This window comes from Sus scrofa, chromosome 9 (genome assembly GCF_054392235.1).
Source record: "Sus scrofa isolate SSC_HxYL_T2T_F1_AM1 chromosome 9, Sscrofa_HxYL_maternal_Yorkshire_Landrace_v2.0, whole genome shotgun sequence".
In the NCBI taxonomy this organism is placed as follows: Eukaryota; Metazoa; Chordata; class Mammalia; order Artiodactyla; family Suidae; genus Sus; species Sus scrofa.
This window is the reverse complement of record NC_139391.1, coordinates 32,623,356-32,639,482: the sequence shown is the minus strand read 5'-3', so window position 1 is coordinate 32,639,482 and position 16,127 is coordinate 32,623,356. Positions and strand designations below refer to the sequence as shown.

Below are 16,127 nucleotides of genomic sequence, written 5' to 3'. Positions count from 1 at the left end.
ATCACATTCTAGCTTACATTACATTTAGTTTTTCTTAATGGGAGGATAGACTAGAATGAGGCAAGATTATCATCATTGCTGGGAAATCTATGATCCCCATGCTGTAAGAGAAGTCTAAAATAGTTTTTAAAAAGTTAGTGAATCGGTTAACATTCTCTTCCCATGGCCTCTTGACATATTATTTTGACCTATGAACTCCTTTGTACTCTCGGACATCATCATTTAGTATTCATTATGGTTTCTTGAAATCATGCCAAAAAATGGAAGGGAACATGAAAATATTTATGGGATGGCAGTGCATTCTATAGACCCTTCAGTATCACTATAAGAGGTTGAATGTGTTTGGGCAAATTAAGAGAATTTAGGTTGATTAAATAATAAATAAAAGATTTTTCTTTAAAAATTTTTCCATTCAGAATGCCTGCCTATATTTTATAGATTTATTTGTTATAGCTTTAGATGAAGAGCATGGACTTTGAGGTAAGCCTGCTTGGATGTATTATTATATAATCTTGGGAAATTTCTTAACCGTATTCTACAGATGAAGAAACTGAGGTTCAGGGAGATCATTTTTGGTACCTACCTTAAAGACTGTTAGGAAAATAAAATAAAATAACACAATTAAAGCCCTAAGCATAGTGCCTACATTCTAATAAGTATATATAGATGTTCAATGATGGGATATTATTATTCCTAGTCATTTATATCTAAGTATATTTTGGTTAATTCCAGATACTGGTTTCATTACCAGTTTATATCATTTTAATGATTATGAACAGTGGTGTTTTAAAATCTGAATATTTTTAACTATTTGAAATATTTTTATGGTTTATTTAAAGGGCTTCTGATTCCAATGGAGACCCACTATCTGCTAAATGTTTTTATAGATTTTTGAAGGAAAAAGACAAAAATAAGTTAACCTTGCAAGAGACATTTCTATTAACAATACTTAGTAATCCAATTTGACTATTAATCTTAATTACATACAACATTGGAAATGTAAATTCTTGTATATGTAAGTCAATTTTCATATAGTGTTTGTTCCCTGTGTGCCAAACAGTTCTGTACACAGCAGAGAGATGCCTAATTTAGCGGCGAAGGTTAAAGTTAGCCCCAAGTTCAAAATGAAGTGATGGGTAGAGAATACGGAGAGAGAGAAAATTCTTGCTTCAATTCAATGGCACCTAAAAAGTAAGAGCAACTTATGAAGACACCTATTTGATGTGTCAGTTGTCATACTTCTGTTTGTAGTTGACAGAAAACCCAATACTTCCTTGGCTAAAACCTAAAGAGAAACAAAACCACAATAACAAAAAGGAAATTTATTGACTCACTCAACTGAAAATTCCAGGTGCAGCATAATCCAAGGGCTCACATTACATCATCGAAAACTTGTTTTTCTCCATCTTCATTTCTGCTTCCCAATTTACTCTGTTCCACAGATAATAAAGAATGCTACAAAACAGCCACCAGTAACTCAGACCCATATCTTCCAATGTATAAACTGGTAGGAAAGGGAGACACTCTTTCCCGTATTCTTGGATTAATATGGGGCACATATCTATCCTGATCTCATTTACTGTGGCTGGGGGATTCGATATGCTAATGAGCTAGTGCTGAGTTATTTATGTTACTCCCAGAGCAAAGTTCCTTTCCAAGAGCCATACAAAGTGAAATGAGGTAGAGGAGGAGCATGGAAGTAAAGTATGTATATTCTTACTAGAATAAGGAGAAGACATGATCAGTAGGCAAAACAACAAAGATCCATCACATGGGAAGTATTTCAATTGAGGCTGAACCGATCATAGATGTTATAGACTCCCATTCTGCCCTGAATGGGAACTTGAATTTGATGGCTATAAATGCCCTTTTAAACTCTAAAATACGTGTGATATTTATGATTTGATGAGATGGTGTTCATAAATTGATAATCTGTAGGAAGAACAGAAAAAATTGCTTAAATGTAGCAAATTTGATAAAATATTCTAAATTTTATCAAATCATACTACAAACATGATTGGGAAATTATTTTTTATTTAGACTGTTCCCATTAAAACAAAACAAAAATGCTAGACACTGGTTTATCATAAGGAGTCAGTTATGATTGGCAAATCATAGCTTCTTCATGAGAAATACTGTATTACTATTTAAGATGAATTGCCATTAACGCTTTCCTTAAGGATCTTTGCATATGTCTTTACTTTTAGAGATAATAACATAGTAATAGCTAACATTCAAGTACTTCCAATATGGTAGTCGCTGCCCTAAGAGGTTCACATGTTACTCAGTAATGTGGCTTGTAAATTCTAATATATATTATACACACACACACACACACACACGCACACACTTTTTTTTTTTTTTTTTTTTTTTTTTTTTTTTTTACCAGTTGCACTTGTGGCATTTAGAAGTTCTGAGGCTAGGGGTCAAATTAGAGCTGCAGCTAGGTCTTATGCCATAGCCACAGCAACATCAGATCAGATCCTCATCTACAAACTATACCACAGCTTACGGCAATGCCAGGTCTTCAATTCACTGAGTGAGGCCAGGGATCAAACCCACATTCTCACAGAAACAACATTGTGTTCTTAACCCACTGAGGCACAATGGGAAATCCTACATATATATTTTAAACCTATTTGCAATGCTATTTGATATGGTAGTAATTTAGATTGTCCAAGAATAAATAGAAGATTGAATTATGGAATAATCAAGATTAATAGATTCATCAATATTTTGTGTTACTTTCATTGATATTACATTTATTAATGTAATAACATATTAATATATCTTATTTTTCAAAACTTAATTTTGACAACTAGGAATTTAATTATTTTGTATTAAACAGTTTCTTACCAAGAATGCCACAACATACACTACCTTGTAGTCTTCAGCGACTCATTTATAAATAATATTGTGAACACATTTAGCAAATCAGTTCCCCAATTTACAAAACTATGCTGAATAACAGATACAGAATATTTTTGACTTTAGGAAATGAATGATGTTGCGATAAAATAAGCTTGAAAATAATTGCCTTGTTCCTTTTCTGTACTCCACTGCCTTTCATTTCTTCAATCTATTTTTAATATGCATTCATGTCAGTTTGATTTCATAATATTAAAAAAAATCAATATGTAGAAAGACTTTGAGATTTTCTGAAGCAAAATCAGAGAGCACACACACACATTGATCAACTTGGGAAAACCCAAAATTATGCCCTAGACATTTTGAAAGGGTAGGCCCAGTAAAAACATTGAGCCTGTCACTATTGCTAATTTTCTAACATATACATCAGTAAATAATTTGAACAAGGTCCTGTACTGGGCTATGAAATAGATTGTAACAGTGGGAGTCTGGAATTGGAATAGTTACCAGCTGTATGGCAAAGTGGATACTGTCACTAGTGGTAAATAGACTATTGATATTTCTTGATATGTGCTAGCAGCGCAAATGCTGGATTTCATCCGTGGTATCCTGGGATGGCTTACACATGGAAGGGGAAGCAGTGATACTTCACAGTTGAGAGGTTTTGGAGAAATAATAACTATAAGGACTGTGGCTGTTAATAAGCATCGGTGATTGACTGATAAAAGGAAATGATTAGTCTCAGATCTATTAAATAATGATTTAAAGAAAAGTGTGAGAGTCAGAGGGCCTCCAAGACATCTTTAAAGAAATTCTTTTCTCCTACATTTGGAGGATAAACACAGATGAACATCAAGCACGGAGTGGAAGAATTTCACAGACAGTTAAATTCTCAGCCTAGACAAGTCTTCTGAATCAAGGTTACCCCTGCTAAGGAAGGAGTGGTATCTTGAAACATGGAATGAGGGTGTTTGGACAGATGCCCTCAAAACCTTTGAAAATTTAAACTCCTCTGAATCTTCTGGGTCTTCCATGTACTGCCAAGAAATAGAAGAGTATGACTGTGAGGGGACACTGAGGGGTACTAGATCAAGGGGGCGGGATATAAAGCTGGATTAGGAAAAATTTATCAACACAAAGCCATTTTCCTATGATATTCAGGGACCATAGCAGATGGTGCTTATTTACTGCTGACATTTCTATTTTTTTTTTGTCTTTTTAGGGCCACACCAGTGACATATGGGGGCTCCTAGGCCAGGGGTCAAATCGGAACTGTAGCTGCCAACCTACACCACAGCCACAGCAATGCCAGACCTGGGCTGTGTCTGCTACCTACACCATAGCTCATGGCAACGCTGGATCCTTAACCCACTGGGTGAAGCCAGAGATCGAACTTGTGTCTTCACAGATACTAGTTGGATTTGTTTCCCTAACCCACAGTGGGAACATCCAGATGCTCTCTTTTTAAGTATCACTTTCCCCAGTTGCTGGGAATATGGGTTACTATTAGCACATAGCTGTGCTTGGTCTCAGGGAATTATATTGTTCAAGGAGACCTTGCCCAGGAGATAAGATTCTGCCAATGACTGGCTGATAGGGGGGCACCTAAAGCCCTGGGCAGTTTGTCTCAGTTTGGGACAATTCTGAAGAGTTCTTGCTTCAGAACAACCTGTTGGATTGGTTGAAGTCTCATTTGCAAATTCACAGATGATGGGCTACTCTCATAAACAAGTAAAATACTCTAGTTGTGGTATCTTTGCTAGAGCAGATTAACATTGCATGACCTACATGGTATGTGATTATCAACTAGGTAAATGTGTTCTTTTACTTGCTTATCACTAAGGAAGATCAGAAACAGATAGTATTCATAAGGAAAGGTCAAGAGTATACTTTCAAAATCTTCATGTTTCCATTAATTCTACCATTTGTTATAATTTAGTTCAAAGTGACGTCAATTACCTGGACATTCTACAGAAGCCCTTTGTTCCCCTATATTGATGACATTATGTTAATGGGATCTATTGAGCAAGAACTGGCAAGTATTTCTGGATGCTTTGGTAAAGTACTTGTGCTCCAGAAGATAGGAGAAAAACCCTACAAAAATTCAGACATGCCACATTAGTGTAGTGTTTAGGAATCTAGTGGTCTGGAGTACATCTTTGAGTTTCTTCCAGAATATGAGACAATTATTGCACCTTGCACTTTATACCCCTAAAGAAGAGCTTGGTAGGTCCTTTGTGTTTTGTAGTCTGTATATTCTACCCTTAGAAGTACTTTAATTCTCAATTTATTTGGTGAAATGGAAGCCTCCTCATTTTGAGAGGGACTCAAATCAAGATCAAGATGATGATGCTGCAGCAGGTCTAGTTTGCAATATGAGTAGTTCTGCTGCTAGGGATGTACAATTTAGCAGATCCTCTATTCTAGAGTGGTAAAGAAAGATGCTGTTTGGAGTTTCTGGCAAGGCCAAATAGGAGAAACACAGTAGACCTGTAAAGTTCTACAGTAAGGACAAGCCTTATACATTTTACAACTACTATATGGCAGTCAACGGCTCTTGGCATGCTACTGGACTCCAAGAAAAAATGAGCACCATGGGGCCTAAGGGACCATGGGTCCAAAATTGCCCATCATAATTTGGGTACTCCTAGATATACCAAGTCATAAAGTCAGGCATATGAAAAGATATCCATTGTGTAATGGGAGTTGTATATCCTAGGGCTTGTGCAGAAGGCACAAGTAAACTACTTGAGCAGGTGGCAGAGACACCTGTCATGTACCACTAATGTTGATGCTTCTTTTTAACCTAAATTTATATACAAGGGTAGGGGGATGGTTCCGTATGACCAGGTGAGGAAGAAAGAAAAGGGTAAACCTGATCACAGATAGGTCGCCTGAAGATGGACAACTGACTCACTCCAGGCCTTTTGAGGGTGGCCTGGAAATAGTGAGGTGAAATCCTCCTAGTTGGCAGAACTGTGCATGGAGAGAAAATTGGCACAGGGCAAGAGCACACGTGGATTCATTGGCAGTGGTGAACAGCTTAACAGGCTTGCCTGGGGTCTGAAAGGAACAAAAGTGGAAAATGAAGGCTAAAGAATTCTTGAGAAGAGACACAGTAATGAACATCTGGGAATGAATAAAAATGTGAAGATATCTGATTGTAATTTCACAACCACTAGAAAACATACAATTTGGAAGAACTACACTATCAAGTGGATGAAATGATTCAGGCAATATCTACCAGTCTGTCCTTGGCCACTCTAATGCCTGTGCCCTGAGCTCAGGCATCGGAATGCTTTTGGTTACAGGGAAGTTCTCCCCATCCCCTCACACTACACTCTACCAGGCAGACCAAAACCAGTGACTGGTAGCCATGAAGATATAAGGGTATACAGCCTCCTCTCCTTAAGGTGAGAACAAATCTGTGATGCTGTTTTCATTCCAGAGCTTCTCCCTGGGATCGAAGCAAAGGTAGTCCTCAGACAAGACCGCACTCTTGCTTGGTTATTTTGTCCACCTTCTCTTCCTTCTTTCACCTCCTTTCTCCTCTGAATATTTCTTCACTAAACACTTTTAACAGACCCTGTTTTTAGGCTTTTCTAGGGAACCTGACCTAAGACAGAAGCCATCAGTATAATAGTGGTATTTGGAGCCATGCATTCTAATGTGATCACCTAAATAAGAACAACTCTGGATAGTAATAATGGTTAAAGAACAGTAATAGGAAGAGACAGGAATGTTTCAAGAAAAGAATGGTCAAGTGTCAAGTGGGAAGAAGGTTGTAGCAGATGCCACTAGTGTCCTCACCATATTGCCTGGATTCTCTTTCACTTTGGAGGTTTGCCCTTAGGCAATGAGGGGGGACTTACCTTCCGGGCCTGACAGTTACCCCAGTGTCTGTTGGGGGTGAAGTATAACGTCTCCAATCATTTGCTTCAGGGTGGAGCAGAATCTTCCGTACAATTTATGTTTCAGAGCTTCCTATGGGATCAAGTGGAGGCTAGTGATTTACCTCTTCCCTCAGACACCTCCTGAGAGCTCAGGCTCCTTAGAAATCAAGTTCAAGATTCTGATTCAGATGATTTTTTTAAAGGATTGCTAAGACAAGACTTCAAAAAAGTAAGCTTCCAAAATTGTTTGTAGGATTTGGAAACTAGGATGTAACTAGTTAAAGAGGAGCAAAAGTCAGATTAGAGCAGCTAGGAGAATGAATGGAAGGTGAGTTAACAAAAGTACATGGATTTAGAAAATACACCAAGCATTCTGCTGTAAAATTAAGCAGATGCACAGGGGTAGACCAGTTTGGAGGTAAGGTAAAGATCGGTGTGCGTATGCGCGCACATGTGTGTGCATGTGGGTTCATGTAGGTGTTTTAAGATGCCAGATTCTTGAGCATTCTTTGTTTAGAGAAAATAGCCAACACAAAGTGAGAAATTGACAATCTGGGAAAAGGGGTAAAACCAGTGTCATGAAACACCCTGTGTGATTCTCATAAAAACGTATGTGATTAAAAACTACAAACTCAGAATAAAGGATGAATGGAAGTATATTTTTTTTGTTTTACCATAAAAGTAATTGTAGTATAGAGCCTCAAGTACTCAGATGCATCCAAATATCCTGAATAGATAATAATGATAATTTTCCTGAATAGATAATAATGATATTTTTTTCTATAAAGTGGTGAGCAGAACCTTAAGAATAATAGGTTGCTGATTGCCTGACTTGTGCCATATTAAATATGTTTCTTGTTGCTAGGTATTAGATGTGATAAAATATATGACAAGTGATGTGTGCTATTTGAGGAGTTTGCCAATTATTTAAAAGCAGACAGATAATATAATCAAATTGGGAATAACGAGGGCAACAAAAATCTGCTTACGGAAAGGGGAACTAAATGAGAATTTGAATGTTTTAAGTTCAATTAATATAAAATCACAAGTAGGCTGTGTGGTAGGAGCTACTAAAAAGTTTAGAAAAGGAACCCAGTCTCAATGATATACTTCTTACCATGTCCTTGAAATCCTTATCTTAAAGTCGAAAAGTTATTTATAGCAGCCCAGGGTCATCATGTAAATTTTTCCCTCTCATTTTTCCATCTGCAATTGCCATCTGTCTACAGTGGTAATTTATTTTATTTTCCGTTTTCTCATTATTATTTTGCAAAGAGTCTGTCCTCTTAGCCCTGAGAACTCAGTTAGTCTTGCACTTTTTTATCTGTTGGCTCAATACAGGAAATTTGCAAATCGACAATTCTTCATCTCATTCAGCTTCTTCTATTTGCTACAATAAATGCAAGAAGACATTTAAGCCTGTGCTCCAAGACCAAGGATGTAGTGTTGCCACCCACTCTGAAAGGTGACAAAAACTATTAACTTCATGAGGATCCCTCCTGTAATCCTTATACCACAGGATGTATATTCATTTTTGTTTTCTCTGTGGCACTTCCATTATGTTTTATTTAGAGAAGCAAGTGTGAAAAGTTAAAAGGCATCTGGTTCTCAGAATTCCCACTGTGGCTCAGTGGCAACGAACCTGACTAGTTACCCATGAAGTTTCCGGTTTGATCCCAGGTCTCGCTCAGTGGGTTAAGAATCTGGTTTTGCTGTGAACTGTGGTGTAAGTCGCAGCTGCCGCTCAGATCCTGCATTGCTGTAGCTATGGTGTAGGCTGGCGGCTACAGCTCCAATTTGACCCCTAGCTCAAGAACTTCCATACAGTGCGGCTGTGGCCTTAAAAAGCAATAAATAAATAAATAAAAATAAAAGCCATCTGATTCTCAAGTTTTTAGCAATTACTTGATCTGAAATGTTAAGTTTTGTACTTTGTTTTGTGGGTCAGCTGATTCAGACTCTGTCAGGTCCCCAGGGATTAGTCATTTTAAAGGCCACATGCCATTCAATGAGACTGTCCTGCCAGTTTTCCTGCTTTCCTTCTATCATCTCAATACAGAGGTCATTCAGTGTGGCCTGGATTGGACCTGACCTTTCTATGATAGTCAGGTCTTGTAACCATTTTCCTTACTCTTTATAATAAAAATAGTAATTTAAAAAACTTTTTAAAAATAAAAGTATAGTCAATTTACAACGTTGTACAAAAATAATAGTTGATGAATGTGAAATTTTGTAAAGATAACCCTTCTGTTATAGATTCAGCCAGAAGACTTTTGTTGCTAAAAATTTTTTTTTTCTTTTAGGGCTGAACCTGTGGCATATAGAAGTTCCCAGGCTAGAGGTAGAACGGAAGCTGCAGCTACTGGCCTATGCCACAGCCATAGCAATACCAGATCCGAGCCTCATCCATGACCCATGCTGCAGTTTGTGGCAATGCCGGATCCTTAACTGACTGAGTGAGGCCAGGGGTTGAACCCACATCCTCATGGATACTAGTTGTGTTCTTAACCCACCGAGCCTCAGTGGGAACTCTATTACCAGGAACAGCTAATGCTCTACCACTGACTCTGTGGTCCCCTTCTAGATCCCTTGGTTTACAGAAGTCATTACTAGTTATCTTTAGATATCTGCAGGGGCTTCCGTGCATAAAAAAATTCCCGAGAGGTGATACATAAATGCAAATCATAGGGCCAGGAATTCTAGATGTTCAGCTTGCCAGAAAACCAGACACATCTTCACAATTACTCAAAACCTTGATGAGGATGTGTGTTAGAACTCCAGTCTGATGAGTCTAGGTAGATGTGGTCCCCATACAGCCAAAAGAGGATGTAGTAATCTGCAAAACCCATTTGTCTTTGGCACTTCTCCGTCTGCCCTAACCTTACCCTTCCCTCATTCCTTGTCTGTTGCACTCCTGCTTTAACCACCTCATGTAATCCCTGACTCAAAGTTGGATAAAAGGTTATCCCTTCCTCATCTTCAGAAACCTAGAGCATAACAAAGGTGGGGAAGAGGTATTATATAAACAAATAACCACAGGACAAGGTTATGAAAATAATATAAGGTGCTCTGTATGGAGGATGAGACTATCAGAGAAGAGAAATTAAACTCAGATTGTGCGGAAGTAGGGGAAAAACTGAGCCTGGGTTCCTCTGGCATTCTCTTTTGCACTGAAAATTCTGCTCACTTCGTCTGTTAAACTCCTTTGAGGCTTTCACCAGGTATATTCAATCTATCAACAAAGCTTGTGGATCTATCTCCCTAAATATTGGCCTCTTCTTTCCACTGCTTCTCTCACTACTTTTACAGTTCCTCTCTTTATTTTTTAACCATTCAAAAGCATTCTTTACAAAATCATGTTTCCTAGATACAGAACACCCTTCCTCTTTGCTTGATTAGGTTTTCTTCCTCCCATGAGAGTATTTACTCTTGAAGGGCGGGGGCTGTGAATGAGCAAGTGACTTAGCTGAATCTATAAGGATGGCTGGAGTTTCATAGCAGAGGTGTGAAAGAAGGCAGAGGCATGGAAGCATACCAAGTAATTTGGGAGGGTTAGGAGGTTTGCTGAAATATTTTTCAAAGGTTTTATTAATAAATATTATATTTCTTGGAGTTCCTACTGTGGTGTAAGGGATCAGTGGTATCTCTGGAGTGCTGGGATGCAGGTTCAATCCCCAGCCATATACAGTGGGTTAAGGATCCAGATTTGCCACAGTAGGTCACAACTGTGGCTCATATCTGATCCTTGGCTTGGGAACTCTTTGTGCTACATAGTGGCAAAAAAAAAAAAAAAAAGAAAAAAAAATGAGATGCAAAATTTAAAAACTCGTATTTCTTAAATAGATCAGGACATAAAACTAGTTAAAATCTCTTCATACTTGAGCTCTTTTATAACTTTCAAACAAAAACAAATTTATATATTAAGACATCTATAATTGTTATAAAAGTCAAATCAATGATAGGAATTCAAAGCAATGACTAGTAATTGGTAAAATTAAATTGCTATTTTAAATTTAATAGTAGAAGGATGTACTTGCTGGCACTTATCTGTCTATCCATCCATCCATTTATTTATTTACTCATTCATTGTTTTCACTTGAATCACAATAAATCATCCTTAGACTTACTACCATTATCAGTGTCAATATCCTTTTTAGCAAGTCTTTGGCTAGCAACTGAATATATGTAGCAAAAAAATTTAGAGTAAAAGAGTTTACTTCACTGTTTACAGAACATATTCCCCTTCAAATAAGTTATTTTGTACAAGATAGATAGGATCTGGAGTTCCCGTCGTGGCGCAGTGGTTAACGAATCCGACTAGGAACCATGAGGTTGCGGGTTCGGTCCCTGCCCTTGCTCAGTGGGTTAACGATCCGGCGTTGCCATGAGCTGTGGTGTAGGTTGCAAACGCGGCTCGGATCCCGCGTTGCTGTGGCTCTGGCGTAGGCCGGTGGCTACAGCTCCGATTTGACCCCTAGCCTGGGAACCTCCATATGCCGTGGGAGCGGCCCAAGAAATAGCAAAAAGACAAAAAAAAAAAAAAAGATAGATAGGATCTGCATTAGCAGCTGCTCTAAGTGACTATGCTGGAATTCCCTGGTAGCTCAGTGCTGTGGGGCCAGTACTTTTGTGTTCAGAAATCTCTACTACAACAGCCACATAACAGATAACTCTTCCAAGACTTTCTCCAACTGAATCACATTGAAACTTTTGTTCATACCCTAAAACATGATTTCATCTTTACTTGGTGCCAACTCATCAATTGCATATTAAGTCTGCCAGTGTTTTTACCTTATCAGACCATAACGGATATATTACTATGATAAATGTTATTTTCCTGTTAAAGTATCAATTTATTAAAAAGTTCTGTTAATATGTTTTTCAATTTAAAATGTCTACTGCAACAGAATTATTTTACAAAGTAGGAAAAATACTACAAATATACAATGGTCTAAGTGGAAAAATGAGACTAGTTTGCCAGTATCCATTTTTTTTCTCCAAATGTATTTTAAGCATTTTGAGATTGGGGATAGTTATTATCCAATTCTGATTATTCAAGTACTCAATAAATACTTTTTTCAATGCTATTTGTCAAATTTAGATTATAGAGGAGTTCCCTGGTGGGTCAGTGGGTTAAGGGTCTGGTGTTTTCACTGCTGTGGGGTAGGTTTGATCCCTGGACTGGGAACTTCTGCATGATATGGGCATGGCCAAAAAAATTATAGAGGTATCTTCCTAAAATGATGTGGAGGACTGATTGTCTGGAGGTACGTCAGCAAGACTGAAAATATGGAGAACTGTCAAGATTACTAATCTGATTAGGAAATGATGAATGTCTGAATTAGGTTAAATATATGAGGATGGAATAGAGAGTAGAAATGTTTAGGAAATAGAATTAAGTAGAACGTTGCATAAATTTGACACTGGAGAGTTATTCTAGACTCCCTAACTCTCTCTCAGTTTTTATATTCCATAATTCACCAGAGTGAATTGCCATTGGGTGAGAGTAAAACTATGAGAGTCTCTTTTTTGCCTGGGAGAGGGAGGATGAATTCAATTTGGATTCTTTAAGGTGCCCGTGGAACATTAAGATGGAGATATTCTGCTCTGGCCCCTATGACCCATGTGTGGATCTATGTAGGAAGAGTGGAAATGCCTGGGCTTGATTTGCTTAGTTCTTAGGATAAACGCAGATCTGAAAAGTTATCATATATAGGGCTCGCTTAACAAATTTTAGCTCTTTGAAAATGTAAATTTCCCTTAACTTATGTCTTTTCATTTGCCTTTCACACATTCAAATTTTACACAATTTTTGGAAAGAGGACAACCTGTATAAAGCCAGAATTTGTATTGCAGATTTGCTGACCAAAACCAGAGGAAAAGTGTGTTTACCAGAAAAGAATGTATACAGTAGGAAGAAAAAAGCATTAAGAACCAAGAATGGTATGTTCCTGTCGTGGCTCAGTGGTAACGAACTCAGCTAGCATCCATGAGGATGCGGATTTGATCCCTGGCCTGGTTCAGTGGGTTAAGGATCAGGGTGTGGTGTGCGTCGCAGACATGGCTCAGATCCCTTGTTGCCGTGGATGTGGTGGAGGCTGACAGCTATAGCTCCGATTTGACCCCTAACCTGGGAACTGCCCTATGCCGCAAAGGTAGCCCTAAAAAGAACAGCAACAACAACAACAACAACGAAGAAGAAGAAAAGAATTAAGACTGGAACCTAGGGAATTCCATTTTATTCTGAAAACTTTAGAAAATCACATTATTTTATTTTTCAGTACAGAAAAACTGGAAGATAAAGAAGGTTAACAGAGAAAGGTAGAAAAAAATTACCTATGTATCTATCACCTTAAATACAACCATTATTAAAACAGTTTTGTATAGCTCCTTCTAGCATTTCCCCCCTCACATTTAAAGTGTTGTTTTTATTATACATGTTTTTTTTTTTTTTCTTTTTGCTATTTCTTGGGCTGCTCCCGCGGCATATGGAGGTTCCCAGGCTAGGGGTCGAATCGGAGCTGTAGCCACTAGCCTACGCCAGAGCCACAGCAACGCGGGATCCGAGCTGCGTCTGCAACCTACACCACAGCTCACGGCAACGCCAGAGCGTTAACCCACTGAGCAAGGGCAGGGACCGAACCCGCAACCTCATGGTTCCTAGTCGGATTCGTTAACCACTGCGCCACGACAGGAACTCCCTACATATGTTTTTGATGTTCAACTCCATTTGGAATGTGGACAATAACAGATAAAGGAAAGAAAAAGGGATCTCTGAAGATGGCTGGAAGGATGTGGAAGCCAAAGCAGATAAAGAAATGGTAGAGAACATCACTGGACAATTCAAGAGAACAATGTCATCAAGACTCATCAATACTGCCAACATGACTGCTGTTGAAAACACTTTCATTTGGTAATTAGGAAGTCTTCAGTGATTTCAGGTAGAGCAGTTATACAAAAGGTGTTTTTCAAGCTCAGTTTAGAGTCAGTTAAATCTGTAGGCTATTTTAATTAAATAGTGCTTTTAGCATGCAGCTGTTATGTTCAGTCATAAAACACATTAATATCCCACAATACAGAAAGCCTGCTGAAGAGCCTAGACAATAAATTACAAATCTTTGCCAGAAAAAAAAAATCAGAAAAACTTCCAAATGACCCATAAAACCAGCAAACCATTTCATGCCTATCATTGACCCAGTTTTTCTAAATCTTATTTTGTTTCTGTATATATTCTCCCTGGGGAGAACAAAAATTTAATTAACATAGCGGTTCTTCATTCAATGTGCAAATCACACAAAAACACGAATAGTGTTTTTCATGTAAATTCAAACTGATACATCCAAAAACAAGGTGAAATTTTAAGGTATATGAGCACATAGGAATTTTGTTACAAAGCCTAGCTTGATGGGGCTTTTGATTCTATTCTTCAAAGTGTGAATAACTTTAATTTCTTAATTTAGCTAACATGTCTTTATCTCTTTGGATTGGAAAACCCTTGATAACAAGCTAAGAACCTCAAATACAACATTTTATTACCTCTGTGACTCTTGCTTTGAAGATGTGCTAATTGCTTCTTCTCCTTTCCTTAAGGCAGAAATGAATCCAACTCATATAAGTGATACAAGCACATGAAAAAATACTCAACATCACTGACTATTAGAGAAATGCAAATCAAAACTACTATAAGGTACCACCTCATGCCACTCAGGATGGCCATCATTAATAAGTCCACAAATAACAAATGCTGGAGGGGGTGTGGAGAAAAGGGAACTCTCCTGCACTGTTGGTGGGAATGTAAGCTGGTACAACCACTATGGAGAATGGTATGGAGGTACCTCAGAAATCTGTACACAGAACTACCATACGACCCAGCAATCCCACTCTTGGGCATATATCTGGACAAAACTTTCCTTGAAAAAGACACATGCACCTGCATGTTCATTGCAGCTGTATTCACAATAGCCAAGACATGGAAACAACCCAAATGTCCATTGACAGATAACTGGATTAGGAAGATGTGGTATATATACACGATGGAATACTACTCAGCCATAAAAAGAATGACATAATGCCATTCACAGTAACACAGATGGAACTAGAGACTCTCACACTGAGTGAAGTAAGTCAGAAAGGAGAAAGACAAATACCATATGATATCACTTATATCTGGAATCTAATATATGGCACAAATGAACCTTTCCACAGAAAAGAAAATCATGAACTTGGAGAATAGACTTGTGGTTGCCAAGGGGAAGGGGGAGGGAGTGGGGTTGTTGGGGAGCTTGGGGTTAATAGATACAAACTATTGCCTTTGGAATGGTTTAGAAATGAGATCCTGCTGTGCAGCACTGGCTACTATGTCTAGTCACTTATGATGGAGCATGATAATGTGCGAAAATAGAATGTGTACATGTATGTGTAACTGGGTCACAATGCTGTACAGTAGAAAAAAATTGTATTGCGGAAATAACTATTAAAAAAAAGAATGAAAGTCAGAAGATATTTGCGATGTTTGATAATTTTCCCTAAATAACATATTTTTGGTGCATACGTTTTTGTTTGTTTTGTTACATATTTTGGAAATATTTCATCTATTTGGAAGAAGACTGGAAACATATTGTTTTCTCAGATCCAGGTGTTTAAGATGTCTGGAATTTTAATTGGGTGTGACATAGGTTTCAGATGTGGCTCAGATCTGGTGTTGCTGTGGCTGTGGTATAGGCAGGCAGCTGCAGCTCCTATTGAACCTGTAGCCTGGGAATTTCCACATGCTGTAGGTGTGGCCATGAAAAGAAAAAAGAAAAAAAAGAAAAGATGGCTGACCTTGATTTGGATCCAGATTCCAGAAGTATGAACAGAAGAATTTAGCTAGTATGAAGGGAGATGGGGCATGTAAAACACAGAAGCTGCTGCTTTTACTCATAACTGTCAAAAATGGGCAACTGATAAACGTTCTATCAAATTTAAGCAGGGAAAGTATTTTTCAGCCATCATCCTGAACTCTGATTGTGTTTTCTTTTTTTTAAAATTGAGGTATATCTGATACACAGCACTGTGTAAGTTTAAAGTTTACAACATAATGATTTGATTTACATGTATTATGAAGTGATTACCACAATAGGTTTGGCAAATATCCATCATCTCCTATAGTTACAATACTGAGGAAAGAAAAAAAAATTCTTCTTTTGATGAGAACCCAGGATTTACTTTAACTTTCATATATAATGTACGGCAGTGTTAATCATGTTTATCATGTCATACATTACATCCCTAGTACTTAAGCATCTATCTTGTAACTGGAAGTTTGTACTTTTTGACTATCTTCATCCAATTCTTCCTCCCCAAACTCTGCTCCTGTGAGCCATA

The 16,127-nt window shown here is 37.9% G+C and overlaps 1 long non-coding RNA gene across 2 annotated transcripts in view; it reads right to left on the bottom strand.

The window, feature by feature from the left end:
• Positions 1-16,127, bottom strand: part of LOC110255424 (uncharacterized) — a 169,897-nt gene that overhangs the window by 42,137 nt on the left and 111,633 nt on the right. Inside the window, exon 3 of one of the 2 annotated variants that reach the window (XR_014815130.1) lies at positions 1,335-1,431. The exons of the other annotated variant lie outside the window; for it this stretch is intronic. This is a non-coding gene — a long non-coding RNA (uncharacterized LOC110255424). Of the gene's footprint in view, positions 1-1,334; positions 1,432-16,127 lie in introns of those variants that run through there. 2 annotated transcript variants of the gene reach the window in all.